Below are 15,775 nucleotides of genomic sequence, written 5' to 3'. Positions count from 1 at the left end.
GGACTTTCAGAAGGCTTTCGACAAGGTCCCACATAAGAGATTAGTATACAAACTTAAAGCACATGGTATTGGGGGTTCAGTATTAATGTGGATAGAGAACTGGTTGGCAGACAGGAAGCAAAGAGTAGGAGTAAACGGGTCCTTTTCAGAATGGCAGGCAGTGACTAGTGGGGTACCGCAAAGCTCAGTGCTGGGACCCCAGCTATTTACAATATATATTAATGATTTGGACGAGGGAATTGAATGCAACATCTCCATGTTCGCGGATGACACGAAGCCGGGGGGCAGTGTTAGCTGTGAGGAGGATGCTAGGAGGCTGCAAGGTGACTTGGATAGGTTGGGTGAGTGGGCAAATGCATGGCAGATGCAGTATAATGTGGATAAATGTGAGGTTATCCACTTTGGTGGCAAAAACAGGAAAGTAGACTATTATCTGAATGGTGGCCGATTATGAAAAGGGGAGATGCAACGAGATCTGGGTGTCATGGTACACCAGTCATTGAAAGTAGGCATGCAGGTGCAGCAGGCAGTGAAGAAAGCGAATGATATGTTAGCATTCATAGCAAAAGGATTTGAGTATAGGAGCAGGGAGGTTCTACTGCAGTTGTACAGGGCATTGGAGAGACCAGGAGAGGGCTGAATGGCCTACTCCTGCACCTATTTTCTATGTTTCTATACCCAGTCATAAATTCATAAGGCATATGAGCAGAATTTGGCCATTCGGCCCATCACGTCTACTCCGCCATTTCAATCATGGCTGATCTTTTTCTCCCTCCCTAACCCCATTCTCTTGCCTTCTCCCCATAACTCCTGACACCCTTGTACTAATCAAGAATCTTATCAATCTCTGCTTTCAATCGTGGGGGAATTAAGAAACTCTGGGGAGTCAGGATCTAGATGCCAGGCCTGCATATGAAGAAATCACTGGCACATGTGGTGAAGACATTGGTGAAGGTTGTTCAAAAGTCACTGAATCCCAGGAGAGTTCGAGGGTGAAGGGTGAACTAGAGGCCTGCTGGTTTTACATCTATTGTTGCCAGGATGCGAGAGTGATCTTATTGAAACATAAATATCTTGGCGGGGCTTGGCAGGGTTGATATTGAGATATTTTCACAAGTGGGAGAATAACTAACAAGGGCACATGGTCTCCAGATAAGTGTCAGAACTGCACAGCACAGAAATGGGGCCTAATGCCCACTGTGTCCTAGCCAACCGTTTATCCACATATTCTAAGCGCATTCTTCTTTGCCTTTCCCGTTCAAGTGTCTCTCTAATTGACTCTGAAGCACAGAGATAATTTGGTCGAGCACACAGAGACACCACACTGGCACCATCTTGGATTTAAGTATCTGACTCCATCTCCTCGTCTGGCAGGGTGGATAATACATGCGCCTCTGCATTGTCAGCAGACTATGCTGTGAAGATTTAAAATAAAAACTGCAGGAAATATTATTTCACAGCACAAGGTAACAAGCCACAAAAAATGGGGGCAAAAATGTCTGATATATACACAAAGCAAGTAAGAATGTCATTGTCATATCTGGGACACATGACAATAAAACTCTCTTGACTTTTGAACTGCCATAACTGAAAATGCCAAAGCATTAAAGATTGCACTTTAGACATTCAAAGATATTCAAAAACTTTAAATAACAACATAAACCATGGATCTCAAACAAAAATGTAGGATGCTCACTGGCCCTAAAATACTTACAAAGGTCTAAGATTCCCATGGGAAGGGCTTAGCTGCACTTCCCTCATATAGTCCATCACGGGTACTGACCTCCCCACCATTGAATGGGATCTATCTATTGGGAAAGTTGGCTCAAAAAGACAGCCAGTGCCATTAAAGACCCACAGCGTGCAGGTCACGTTCACATCCCACTCCTGCCATTGAGAATAATGCCCCTGTCCCACTTAGGAAACCTGAACGGAAACCTCTGGAGACTTTGCGCCCCACCCAAGGTTTCCGTGCGGTTCCCGGAGGTTGCAGGTGGTTGCCGGAGGTTGCAGGTAGGGAGACTGACAAAAACCTCCGGGAACCTTGGGTGGGGCGCAAAGACTCAAGAGGTTCCCGTTCAGGTTTCTAAGTGGGACAGGGGCATAAGGCACAGCCTGAAAACAATGGCCTCCAGGTTCAGGAACAGTTTCTGCCCAACAGCCATCAGGTCTATTGAACACTGCAAACATCAACTAAACTTCAAACTACAGTCTGGATTGCACAAGGAACTTCAGAGTTTTTGTTTTTTTGCACCAATATTGAGGTTTTATGTAACTTTTTTTTGTATGTTTATTATGTCATTTATTGAGTGCTGGGTTTACAACCCTGTTGTGCTGCTTGCAAGTAAGAATTTCATTGTTCCGGCTTGGTCCATATGATGATTCAACACTTGACTCTTCTCTTGAATTTACATGGACAGGACGGGCTGAATGGACTTCTCTGCTGTAACCTGTTAGTGACTCAGATATACAAAATATCACAACTGACAATCCATTGGATCAAGATGTGTTTAAACTAAAAGGTAACAAACACCCAGAACACCTGAAGTTTTGCCGTTCTGTTCCTGAGCGTGAGCTGGCACAGGCCTTTTTGGCAAGTGCTGTATTAATGCAGTTAAATAGCAGAAAATTCTGATTTGGCTTCAAGCTGCTCTGACATTCAGTGTTTAAGAAGGAACTGCAGATGCTGGAAAAATCTAAGGTAGATAATGCTGGAGAAACTCGGCGGGTGAGGCAGCATCTACAGAGCAAAGGAATAGGTGACATTTTGGGCCGAGACCCTTCTTCAGACTGATGTGGGGGCGGGAAAAAGAAAGGAAAAGGCAAAGACTGGGCTGTGGGAGAGCTGGGAAGGGGAGGGGAAAGAGGGAGAAAGCAAGGACTACCTGAAATTGGAGAAGTCAATGTTCATACCGCTGGGGTGTAAATATGAGGTGCCACTCCTCCAATTTACAGTGGGACTCACTCTGGCATGGAGGAGGCCCAGGACAGAAAGGTCGGATTCGAAATGGGAGGTGGAGTTGAAGTGCTGAGCCTACGGGAGATCAGGTTGGTTGTTGCGAACTGAGCGAAGGTGTTGGGCGAAGCGATCGCCAAGCCTCCGCTTGGTCTCACCGATGTAGATGAGCTGACACCTAGAGCAGCAGATGCAATAGATGAGGTTGGAGGAAGTGCAGGCGAGCCTCTGCCGCACCTGGAAAGACTGCTTAGGTCCTTAGATGGAGTCAAGGGGGGAGGTAAAGTGACAAGTGTAGCTACACTATGAAGGAGAGGGGTTAGGAGGGGGAGATAGATCAGCCGTGATTGAATGGCGGAGTAGCTTTGATGGGCCGAATGGCCTAATTCCATTCCTATCGCTTATGATCTTATGAACTGCAGATGCTGCTTTACATGAAGGACACCCAGTTGTAATTTCTTCCCCTCCCCCTGCAAACATAGAAAATAGGTGCAGGAGTAGGCCAACTGGCCCATTGAGCCAGCACCGCCGTTCAATATCACGACTGATCATCCAAAATCAGTACCCTGTTCCTGCTCTCTCCCCATACCCGTGAATTGGCCTCAACTGCCTCTGTGACAGAGAATTCCACAGATACACAACTCTGGGTAAAAAAGTGTTTCCTCATCTCAGTCCTAAATGGCCTACCCCTTATTCTTAAACTGTGCCCCCTGGTTATGGACTCCCCCCCAACATCGGGAACATATTTCCTGCATCTAGCTTGTACAATCCCTTAAGAATTTTATTTGTTTCTATAAGATCCCCTCTCATCCGTCTAAATTCCAATGAATATAAACCCAGTTGATCCATTATTTCATCATATGACAGTCCCGCCATCCCGGGAATTAACCTGGTGAACCTACGCTGCTCTCCCTCAATAGCAAGAATGTATTTCTTCAAATTAGGAGACTAAAAACTGCACACAATACTCCAGGTGTCATCTCACCAGGGCCCTGTACAACTGCAGTAGGATCTCCTTGCTCCTATACTCAAATCCACTCACTATGAAGGCAAACATGCCATATGCTGTCTTTACTGCTAGCTGTAACGGCTTTCTTACATAGAAACATAGAAAATAGGTGCAGGAGTAGGCCATTCGGCCCTTCGAGCCTGCATCGCCATTCAATATGATCATGGCTGATCATTCAACTCGGTATCCTGTACCTGCCTTCTCTCCATACCCCCTGATCCCTTTGGCCACAAGGGCCACATCTAACTCCCTCTTAAATATAGCCAATGAACTGGCCTCAACTACCTTCTGTGGCAGAGAGTTCCAGAGACTCACCACTCTCTGTGTGAAAAATGTTTTTCTCACCTCGGTCCTAAAGGATTTCCCCTTTATCCTTAAACTGTGACCCCTTGTCCTGGACTTCCCCAACATTAGGAACAATCTTCCTGCATCTAGCCTGTCCAACCCCTTAAGAATTTTGTAAGTTTCTATAAGATCCCCCCACAATCTTCTAAATTCTAGCAAGTACAAGCCGAGTCTAACCAGTCTTTCTTCATATGAAAGTCCTGACATCCCAGGAATCAGTCTGGTGAACCTTCTCTGTACTCCCTCTATGGCAAGAATGTCTTTCCTCAGATTTGGAGACCAAAACTGTACACAATACTCCAGGTGTGGTCTCACCAAGACCCTGTACAACTGCAGTAGAACCTCCCTGCTCCTATACTCAAATCCTATTGCTATGAATACTAACATACCATTCGCTTTTTTCACTGCCTGCTGCACCTGCATGCCTACTTTCAATGACTGGTGTACCATGACACCCAGGTCTCGTTGCATCTCCCCTTTTCCTAATCGGCCACCATTCAGATAATAGTCTACTTTCCTGTTTTTGCCACCAAAGTGGATAACCTCACATTTATCCACATTATACTGCATCTGCCATGCATTTGCCCACTCACCCAGCCTATCCAAGTCACCTTGCAGCCTCCTAGCATCCTCCTCACAGCTAACACTGCCCCCCAGCTTCGTGTCATCCGCAAACTTGGAGATGTTGCATTCAATTCCCTCGTCCAAATCATTCTTACTTTCAGTGACTGATGTATAAGGGCACCAAGGTCTCGTTGCACCTCCCCTTTTCCTAATCTAACACCATCACTATCTGTCCCGACCAGAAACGTTGCCTATCCATGTTCTCCACAGACGCTGCCTGACCCGCTGAGTTACTCCAGTACTCTGTGTCCTGCGGTATTTTCAAGCTTTGGTTTGGTGCAGAATATAGTTCTCAGCATTGTCGTGCATCGCTTCCAGAGACAAATTGGTCGAGGTGAATCGGAGAAGAAACTGTCCTGCTCCCTAAGAGCAAATTGTATGCCATATCTCAGACAGCCAGGCGGAGGCAGTGTTGCCTGAGGGTTGAGGCTGCGCGCAGGGCTGCTGGTAATTATATTTCTCCAGTCTATATTTATATGTCATGCCCGGACAGGGACAGGACACCCGAGTGGGGACGGGCAGCATCAACCCAGCAGCGCTGGAGACCCGGGCCCGACCACGACCGAATATGTGTGTGTTTATGATTGTGTTTATAGTTTGTTTGTCTTTTTGCACAAAGTCCGCGAGCATTGCCACTTTTCATTTCACTGCACATCTCGTATGTGTATGTGACGAATAAACTTGACTTGACCCCGACCACGGATGAAACGCAGGCCTGTACACACGCAGCAGCAGCAGCAGCAGCACAGCTTCCGTGAATGTTGTTAGCGAGTGACCTATTGACCTGGGCATGCGCAGTTGGAATACCGAACTCGCTAATTGGCTTGGTCTCATTGTAAATTGTCCCTAGTGTGTGTAGGATAGTGATAATGTGTGGGGATCGCTGGTCAGCGTGGACTCGGTGGGTCGAAGGGCCTGGTTCTGCGCTGTATCTCTAAACTAAACAAAAAATCTCCCACATCACTCTAGAACGTCTCCCATGTGGACCAGGAGACTTACCTGCTCCTTGAGAAAGTCTTACAATCCGAAGCAATCACGTGAGTCCTGGACCCACAAATGGAGAAAGAATTGGGGGAGTCCAGAACCAGGGACCATAGTTTAAGAATAAGTGGTAAGCCATTCTCTGGAACAGAGATGAGGAAAAGCTTCTTCACACAGAGAGTTGTGAGTGTGTGGAATTCTCTGCCTCAGAGGGCGATGGAGGCTGGTTCTCTGGATGCTTTCAAGAGAGAGTTAGATAGAGCTCTTATGGATAGCGGAATTAGGGGATAAGGAGAGAAGGCAGGAATGGGGTACTTATTGTGGATGATCAGCCATGATCACATTGAATGGCGGTGCAGGCTCGAAGGGCCGAATGGCCTACTCCTGCACCTATTGTCTATTGTCTGTAATGTTTTAGTGTTAGTTTGGAGATACAGCATGGAAACAGAGCCTTCGGCACACCGAGTCCATGCTGATCATCGACCACCCATCACATTACTTCTCTGTTATCCCACTTTCCCTTCCACTCACTACACACTATGGGAAATTTACAGAGGGCCGATTAACCTACAAACCTGCACATCTTTGGGATGTGGGAAGAAACCGGAGGAAACCCACGCGGTCACAGGGAGAACATGCAAACTCCGTACATACAGCACACAAGCCCAGCTCTCTGGCACTGAGGCATCAGCTCTACCAGTTGCGCCAGTGAATAAATTCACTGGTCAGTATTTGCGTATTTGCATATTTGCTCATATTTCAGCTGTTTATAATTTGTGGACCATTTCTGTTCCTCATCAACCTTACCTTGTCTCCAACAGGTTGAGGCACCCTGTGGACCTTACATCAGCTAATGTGCGGGTGTCTGCTCACTGCCGCCCTCAAGTGGGCAATGATGGTACCGCGGTTTGGGTTTGATTTCAGAAACCTGCACTTCTGAAATCACTCACTCTTATGTAACATGAACTTCCCAGAAGACCAATCTCGACGGGGATGAAAGAGAACAAGGAAGATGCCAGATGTCTACAAAGTGAAAGACGTTGAGAGCTGCAGAGAGCGGGCAATTTTTTAGTCGGCCTGAGCAGCAGAAGAGCTGGGAGTCACAACTTAATAGCAGAACAAAGGAAAGATGCCAAGGTACACGGACACAGAAAGTGTAAGTAAAATCTTCGTATAATTAAATGTGGCAGAAGAGTTAATTAAATCATAAACAGCAAAAACATATCATCAAGACTCACAGCTACGCCTGCCTCTTTGTCGGGTACGTTGAACAATCCTTGTTCGATGCGTACCAGGGCCCCATCCCCGACCTCTACCTCCGTTACATTGACGACTGCTTTGGTGCCACCTCCTGCACCCACACACAACTGACTGACTTCATCCACTTCACCACCAACTTCAATCCGGCACTCCAATACACCTGGACGATTTCCGACACTTCCCTACCATTCCTTGACCTCACCATCTCCATCGCAGGGGACAGACTCCTGACCGACATACATTATAAACCCACTGACTCACATGGCTATCTGGACTACACGTCTTCCCACCCTGCCCCCTGTAAAGACTCCATCCCCTACTCCCAATTCCTCCGCCTACGCCGCATCTGTTCCCAGGATGAGACATTTCATACCAGGGCATCGGAAATGTCCTCGTTCTTCAGGGAACGGGGATTCCCCTCCGCCACCATAGATGAGGCTTACACCAGGGTCTCATCCATACCCCGCAACACTGCTCTCTCTCCCCATCCCCGCACACGCAACAAGGGCAGAGTCCCTCTGGTCCTCACCTTTCACCCCACCAGCCGGCAAATACAACACATAATCCTCCGCCATTTCCGCCACCTCCAACGTGACCCCACCACTCGCCACATCTTCCCATCTCCCCCCATGTCTGCCTTCCGCAAAGACCGCTCCCTCCGCAACTCCCTCGTCAATTCTTCCCTTCCCTCCCGCACCACCCCCTCCCCGGGCACTTTCCGTTGCAACCGCAAGAAATGCAACACCTGTCCCTTCACCTCCCCCCTCGACTCCATTCAAGGTCCCAAGCAGTCGTTCCAGGTGCGACAAAGGTTCACCTGTATCTCCTCCAACCTCATCTACTGCATCCGCTGCTCTAGATGTCAGCTAATTTACATCGGTGAGACCAAGCGTAGGTTGGGCGACCGTTTCGCCGAACACCTCCGCTCAGTCCGCCTTAACCTACCTGACCTCCCGGTGGCTCAGCACTTCAATTCCCCCTCCCATTCCCAATCCGACCTCTCTGTCCTGGGTCTCCTCCATTGCCAGAGTGAGCAACAGCGGAAATTGGAGGAACAGCACCTCATATTCCGTCTGGGGTCCTTGCGCCCTTATGGCATCAACATTGAATTCCCCCAATTTGGCTAGCCTGTGCTGTCCCCTCCCCTTCCTTCACCCTCTAGCTGTCTCCTCCCACCCTCCCATCCGCCCGCCCTCGGGCTCCTCCTCCTCCCTTTTTCCTTCTTTCTTTCCCCACCCCCCATCAGTCTGAAGAAGGGTTTCGGCCCGAAACGTCGCCTATTTCCTTCGCTCCATAGATGCTGCTGCACCCGCTGAGTTCCTCCAGCAATTTTGTGTATCATCAAGGGAAATGATTGTCCTTTGACCATTACCGTCATATGCAGAGACCACAATCAGTTGATGTTACACCAGGTCTACTGAAGTTGATCATGATTGGCCTGTTACCACAAGGGAAAAGGAGACCTTAGATACTTGCTCCAAAATGCTCCAGTGTGGGTGAGATGAATATCCCATTTGACTTGATGGCAGTGCTAAATCTGATAGAATAGCCCGGTGCCTGCCCCTAGTTACATTTCACAGAAAGACTCTGAGTTCAAAACAGCCAAGCAGCAACTGGGCAGACAACAGGAAAGGGAAAAGTCACCAGCCACTCACTGTAGGAATAAAGGAAGATGGTATCCAATTAGTATCCACTGCGAAAAAGAGACTTGACCTTTACACAATATTATTCGTCACAACCTCAGCACGTTTCAAAGTGCTTCCATCCAATACGGGTTCTGCACTGGAAGGAGATGTGGTGAAGATTAGTGATGGAGCAACAATTCAGGTGATCTTCTAGAGATGTATTAAACGATGTGTGGAACAGAGTGAATGCACAGAATGTAGACACAAAATGCTGGAGTAACTCAGTGGGACAGGCAGCATCTCTGGGGAGAAGGAATGGGTGATGTTTTGGGGAAAGACCCTCTTCAGACATGTACAGAATGCACAGAATGTTTCCCAGGATATGGCAATCAAGAACTAGATGGCATAGGTTAATGTCAGTGGTTAAACATTTGATAGGAACATGAGGGGCAACCTTTTCACATTCAGAGAGCGATGGGATATCAAAATAGCTGCCAGAGGAGGCTGTTGTGGCAGATACAATAACAATGTTTAAAAGACACCTGCACAGGTACATGGATAGGAAAGGTTTAGAGGGATATGGGCCAACTGTGGGAAAATGGGACTAGCTTAGATGGGGCATCTTGGTCGGCATGAATGAGTTGGGCTGAAGGGCCTGTTTCTGCGCTCTATGAGTCAATGTCTATGAGAGCATAAGCTAGGGTTCTGTCCATGTTACTCCATAAGCTTGGGTACTTTCACCTCTACCCCATTGCGGACATTGGACTTTGTCTATGGATCAGATGCACTACAATGCTGAGAAGTATGTTCTGAACTCTGTATCTTCCCCTTTGCTCTACCTATTGTACTTGAGTTTGACGATGATACTTATATATAGTATGATCTGATCTGAGTGGATAGCATGCATAGCAAAGCTTTTCATTCTACATTGGTACACGTGACTATTATAAACCTAAACCTAGATATAGAGATTGTTTGAACGAGAAACTCCGAAGGAGACAGGTGTATGATGTCTTTCTCTGAGAGCAAATATCAAGGTAACAAAAGCTACTAAAGTGATCACCTGGTCCCTTGAGTCTGCTCTGTCTTTCAATCAAATCTTGGACTGTATTTTTGACTGCAATGCCACCGTCCTGCAATAGCCCCATCTCCTTTGTTTCTCTTTATACCAAAGATGCGATTGTGAATTTATTGACCTGAGCTTTCACAATTTTTGGGGTTGAGAATTCCAGACACATGACAATTTGTACGAAGATGCTTCCCACGGGAGTGGAGGTAAACTTCAGAACCACCAGGACACTTGTTGAACCTGCTGAACCAATTTCACGCGAGCATTCGATGCTGATGCTCTACATACACGGTACGTGTAGTGTATGTGTGCGTCTGGGCCTTTTCATCAAAGACATTCGTTTTTTTTAAAATAGAATCCCTGGTGGGGATGATTGTTGGAAATTTCTGGGTAAATGTGAGCTGGAGAGTCAAGGGCCTTATCCAGACTCCCCCCTCCCCCCCAGCCCAGTCACTCCCTCTTCTCCACTCTCCCATCAGAGATTTGAAAACAGAAGTTTGAAAACCCCACACCTTCAGGTTCAGGGACAGTTATCAGGCAACTGAACCATTCAATCAACAACTAGAAAGCAGTCACAAACTACTATCTCAGTTTAATTTATTGTCACATGTACCGAGGTACAGGGAAAAGCTTTTGTAGTGACAAAACATGATTACTATCGATCCATTGACAGTCTACAGATACATAATGATGGAATAATGTTTACTGCAAGATAAAGCCAGTAAAGTCCGATCAAGGATAGTCTGAGGGTCATCAAAGAGATAGATTCAACACTGCTCTCTGGTTGTGGTAGGAAGAGGATTCAATTGCCTGATAACAGCTGGAAATAAACTATCCTTGAATCTGGTGGTGTGTGTTTTCACATTTTTGCCTGATTTGAGAGGGGAGAAGAGAGAGTGGCCAGGGTGCGACTGGTCCTTGATTATGCTGCTGGCCTTGCCGAGGCAGTGTGAGGTATAAATGGAGTCAATAGAAGGGAGGTTGGTTGGTGTGATGGTCTGGGCTGCTTCCACAATTCACTGCAATTTCTTGCAGTCTTGGATGGAGCTGTTCCCAAACCAAGCCGTGATGCATCCTGATAAAATGCTTTCTATGGTGCATCTATAAAAGTTGGTGAGAGTTGTAGGGGACAAGCCAACTTCCTAAGCCTTCTTAGAAAATCAAGGTGTTAGTGTGCTTTCATGGTCATTGCTTCAATATGGGTGGTCCAGGAGACGTTGATGATATTGAAGTTTGCAACCATCTCTACTTCCACCTCTGGAGACCCTCCGACCATCTTTAATTGGACTTTATTAGACTTATCTTGCACTAAACATTATTCCCTTTATCATATACCTGTACTCAGTGGGCGGCTCGATTGTAATAATGTATTGTCTTTCCGCTGACTGGTTAGCACGCAACAAAAGTTTTTCACTGTACCTCGGTACACGTGACAATAAACTACACTGAACTTTGGAGAGACTGTCGGCGGAGATTAGATCTTGGAGGGTGGGTGGGGGTTGCAGTGGTGGGGAGCTGGTTGCAAGTGTCGGTTCAGAAGCTGCTTTTAGCATCATTGGGTATTTCTGAAGGATGGTTTCCCCGTGTAACCACAGCAGAACAATGAAGATCCTCTTGTTTAGCAGATGTTTAAACAGTGAATGATTGGAGTTCACAAGGTTGCATCAGTTAAATATAACCAGTGGATGAATGTCATACACTCGGTGGCAGAACGTTCACAGACACAGTAACAGAGGAGTCCCAGACTGCATGCACAGCCTGTGGGATTTGCAATGTGACACAGTGAAGGGGCTTCTACCCATTAACACAATACTCTCCTGTTACTGATTTATGACTTCAAACACTCAAGTATTCCCTCTTGAGTAAGATTTTGTACATTTCACTACTCGGATTAGGTGCACTGGATTCATACATCACAAGAAAATGCAAACAGCAGCTGACAAAGCACATTTTCATGAGAGTAGTTGCTATGGGAACCATCTCCAGGCCCAGCATCTTGAGGTCCATCTCTGCTGCGTGAGTTATAGTGAGTGAGCAGACAGTCCTGGGCAAGCCCACTGCTCCACACACGCATGGCAGAAATGTGTACAGGGGCTTACACTCGGCTCACATCCCACCCACACATTAGTTCCCTCAGATTCTAAACAGCCTCGCTTGTATTTTGTTCATGACCTCACCAAACTGGGAGTGTTCATTGAAACTATGCAGAGGGAGCCTCACCCTGTATCTGATCTATGCAGAACCTACAGCCATTAAACATGGAAACAGGCCCTTCAGCCCCACTTTCCCATGCCGACCAAGATTCCCCCAACTACACTACTACTCCCACCTCAGTTTCAGGTTAGTTTATGCCTGCATTTGGCCCATATCTTCCTAAACGTTTCCTCTACATGTACCTGTCCAAATATCTTTTGAATGTTGTTATAGTCCCTCCCCCAACTACTACCTCCTCTGGCAGCTCGTTCCCTATACCCACCATCCTCTGTGTGAATATAGCCACCACCTTTGGTTTGATAAGGAGGAAACTTGATTCAACGTTGGCTCGGTATTATACCAACTCTGGGAGTATTGGATGGAATGCTGTGACGGGATTGTTACGGTCCATCTACACAATTTTTATTTCAGATTTTTGTTTCGACCCCGTGAAATTATTTTTCTCTCCAATTTGAATTTTCATGTTTCTCTGAACACCTTGAGCAAACTATCTCTACCAAAAATATTCCTTCATCCAAATCAGATGTGGAGTTGCATGATGTAAAGTTCTGCCTTGTGTTGAGTGTCTGATGTGGCAATGTTGTTGGTCTTGCACACAGAGACGCTGCAGGGATAGCCTCCGTGTGCAGCATACCATGCTGAGCCCTCTCACTCCATGGTCTTATAAAAGGAGGGAAGTTGGAAGAACTCAATGGTTCAGGCAGCATCTGTGGAGGGAAATAGACAGTTCACATTTCCAGTCAAGACCCTTCATCTGGATTGAAAGTAATAGTCATAGAGTGATACAGCATGGAGACAGGCCCTTCGGCCCAACTTGCCCACACCGACCCACATGTCCCAACTACACTCGTCCCACCCGCCTGCGTTTGGCCCATATCCCTCCAAACCAGTCCTATCCATGTACCTGTCTAACTGTTTCCTAAACGATGCCTCAACTACCTCCTCTAGCAGCTTGTTCCATACATCCATCACCCTTTGTGTGAAAAAAATATTCCTCAGATTCCTATTAAATCTATTGGTTTTGATTCCCCAACTCTGGCAAAACACTGGAGGGGAACTAACCAGTATACAGAGGTGTAGGTAGGGTTGGGGGAAGAGCTAGCAAGCCATAGGTGGATCCATAGATACATAGACAATAAGTGCAGGAGTAGGCCATTCAGCCCTTCGAGCCAGCACTCGAAAGAAGGTGAAGTGGGAATTACTCGGGAACAGAGAGAGGGTGGATTGGATGTGTGTGTGTGTGTGTGTGTGGGGATGGGGGAAGAAGCAGGGGACTGGGGGCACCGTAAGGTGGGAAGAGAAGAGTGTGTGAGAGCTTTTTACCAGCTCCCTTTCAACCACAGAGTCCACGGCGACCACTACACTAGTACCCAAACACTAGTACCCACTACACTAGCACCCGTACACTAGTACCCGTACACTAGTACCCGTACACTGGCACCCGTACACTAGTACACCCGTACACTAGTACCCGTACACTAGTACCCGTACACTGGCACCCGTACACTAGTACCCGTACACTAGTACACCCGTACACTAGTACCCGTACACTAGTACCCATACACTAGCACCCGTACACTAGCACCCGTACACTAGTACCCGTACACTAGTACACCCGTACACTAGTACCCGTACACTAGTACCCGTACACTGGCACCCGTACACTAGTACCCGTACACTAGTACCCATACACTAGTACACCCGTACACTAGTACCCGTACACTAGTACCCGTACACTGGCACCCGTACACTAGCACCCGTACACTAGCACCCGTACACTAGTACCCGTACACTGGCACCCGTACACTAGCACCCGTACACTAGCACCCGTACACTAGTACCCGTACACTGGCACCCGTACACTAGCACCCGTACACTAGCACCCGTACACTAGTACCCGTACACTGGCACCCGTACACTAGTACCCGTACACTAGTACCCGTACACTAGTACCCGTACACTAGCACCCACTACACTAGCACCCACTACACTAGTACCCGTACACTACTACCCGTACACTAGTACCCGTACACTAGTATCCGTACACTAGCACCCGTACACTAGCACCCACTACACTAGCACCCGTACACTAGTACCCGTACACTAGTACCCGTACACTAGTACCCGTACACTAGTACCCGTACACTAGTACCCGTACACTAGTACCCGTACACTAGTACCCGTACACTAGCACCCGTACACTAGTACCCGTACACTAGCACCCACTACACTAGCACCCACTACACTAGTACCCGTACACTACTACCCGTACACTAGTACCCGTACACTAGTATCCGTACACTAGCACCCGTACACTAGCACCCACTACACTAGCACCCGTACACTAGTACCCGTACACTAGTACCCGTACACTAGTACCCGTACACTAGTACCCGTACACTAGTACCCGTACACTAGTACCCGTACACTAGTACCCGTACACTAGCACCCACTACACTAGTACCCGTACACTAGTACCCGTACACTAGTACCCGTACACTAGCACCCGTACACTAGTACCCGTACACTAGTACCCGTACACTAGTACCCGTACACTAGTACCCGTACACTAGCACCCGTACACTAGTACCCATACACTAGTACCCGTACACTACTACCCGTACACTAGTACCCGTACACTAGTACCCGTACACTAGTACCCGTACACTAGTACCCGTACACTAGTACCCGTACACGAGTACCCGTACACGAGTACCCATACACTAGTACCCGTACACTAGCACCCACTACACTAGCACCCACTACACTAGTACCCATGCACTAGTACCCGTACACTAGTACCCGTACACTAGTATCCGTACACTAGTACCCGTACACTAGCACCCACTACACTAGTACCCACTACACTAGTACCCATACACTAGCACCCGTACACTAGCACCCGTACACTAGCACCCGTACACTAGCACCCGTACACTAGTACCCGTACACTAGAACCCGTACACTAGTACCCGTACACTAGCACCCGTACACTAGTACCCGTACACTAGCACCCGTACACTAGTACCCGTACACTAGTACCCGTACACTAGTACCCGTACACTAGCACCCACTACACTAGTACCCGTACACTAGTACCCGTACACTAGTACCCGTACACTAGTACCCGTACACTAGTACCCGTACACTAGTACCCGTACACTAGCACCCGTACACTAGCACCCACTACACTAGTACCCGTACACTAGTACCCGTACACTAGCACCCACTACACTAGCACCCACTACACTAGTACCCATGCACTAGTACCCGTACACTAGTACCCGTACACTAGTATCCGTACACTAGTACCCGTACACTAGCACCCACTACACTAGTACCCACTACACTAGTACCCATACACTAGCACCCGTACACTAGCACCCGTACACTAGCACCCGTACACTAGCACCCGTACACTAGTACCCGTACACTAGTACCCGTACACTAGTACCCGTACACGAGTACCCGTACACGAGTACCCGTACACGAGTACCCGTACACTAGTACCCGTACACTAGCACCCACTACACTAGTACCCGTACACTAGCACCCACTACACTAGCACCCACTACACTAGTACCCATGCACTAGTACCCGTACACTAGTACCCGTACACTAGTACCCGTACACTAGTACCCGTACACTAGCACCCGTACACTAGCACCCACTACACTAGTACCCGTACACTA

At 47.7% G+C, this 15,775-nt stretch overlaps 1 protein-coding gene across 1 annotated transcript in view; it reads left to right on the top strand.

Moving 5' to 3' along the window:
• Nucleotides 1–6,741: 6,741 nt before the first annotated feature.
• grb7 (growth factor receptor bound protein 7) overlaps nt 6,742–15,775 on the top strand; it is a 79,456-nt gene continuing 70,422 nt past the window's right edge. The window contains exon 1 of the mRNA XM_033034833.1: nt 6,742–7,052. The gene's annotated coding sequence lies outside the window, so the exon portion shown is untranslated. The remainder of the gene's footprint in view (nt 7,053–15,775) is intronic.

The sequence above is a fragment of the Amblyraja radiata genome, chromosome 16, assembly GCF_010909765.2.
Source record: "Amblyraja radiata isolate CabotCenter1 chromosome 16, sAmbRad1.1.pri, whole genome shotgun sequence".
NCBI classification, from domain to species: Eukaryota; Metazoa; Chordata; class Chondrichthyes; order Rajiformes; family Rajidae; genus Amblyraja; species Amblyraja radiata.
Note: the sequence above shows the minus strand (reverse complement) of the source record. Positions and strands in the feature narration are given on the sequence as shown.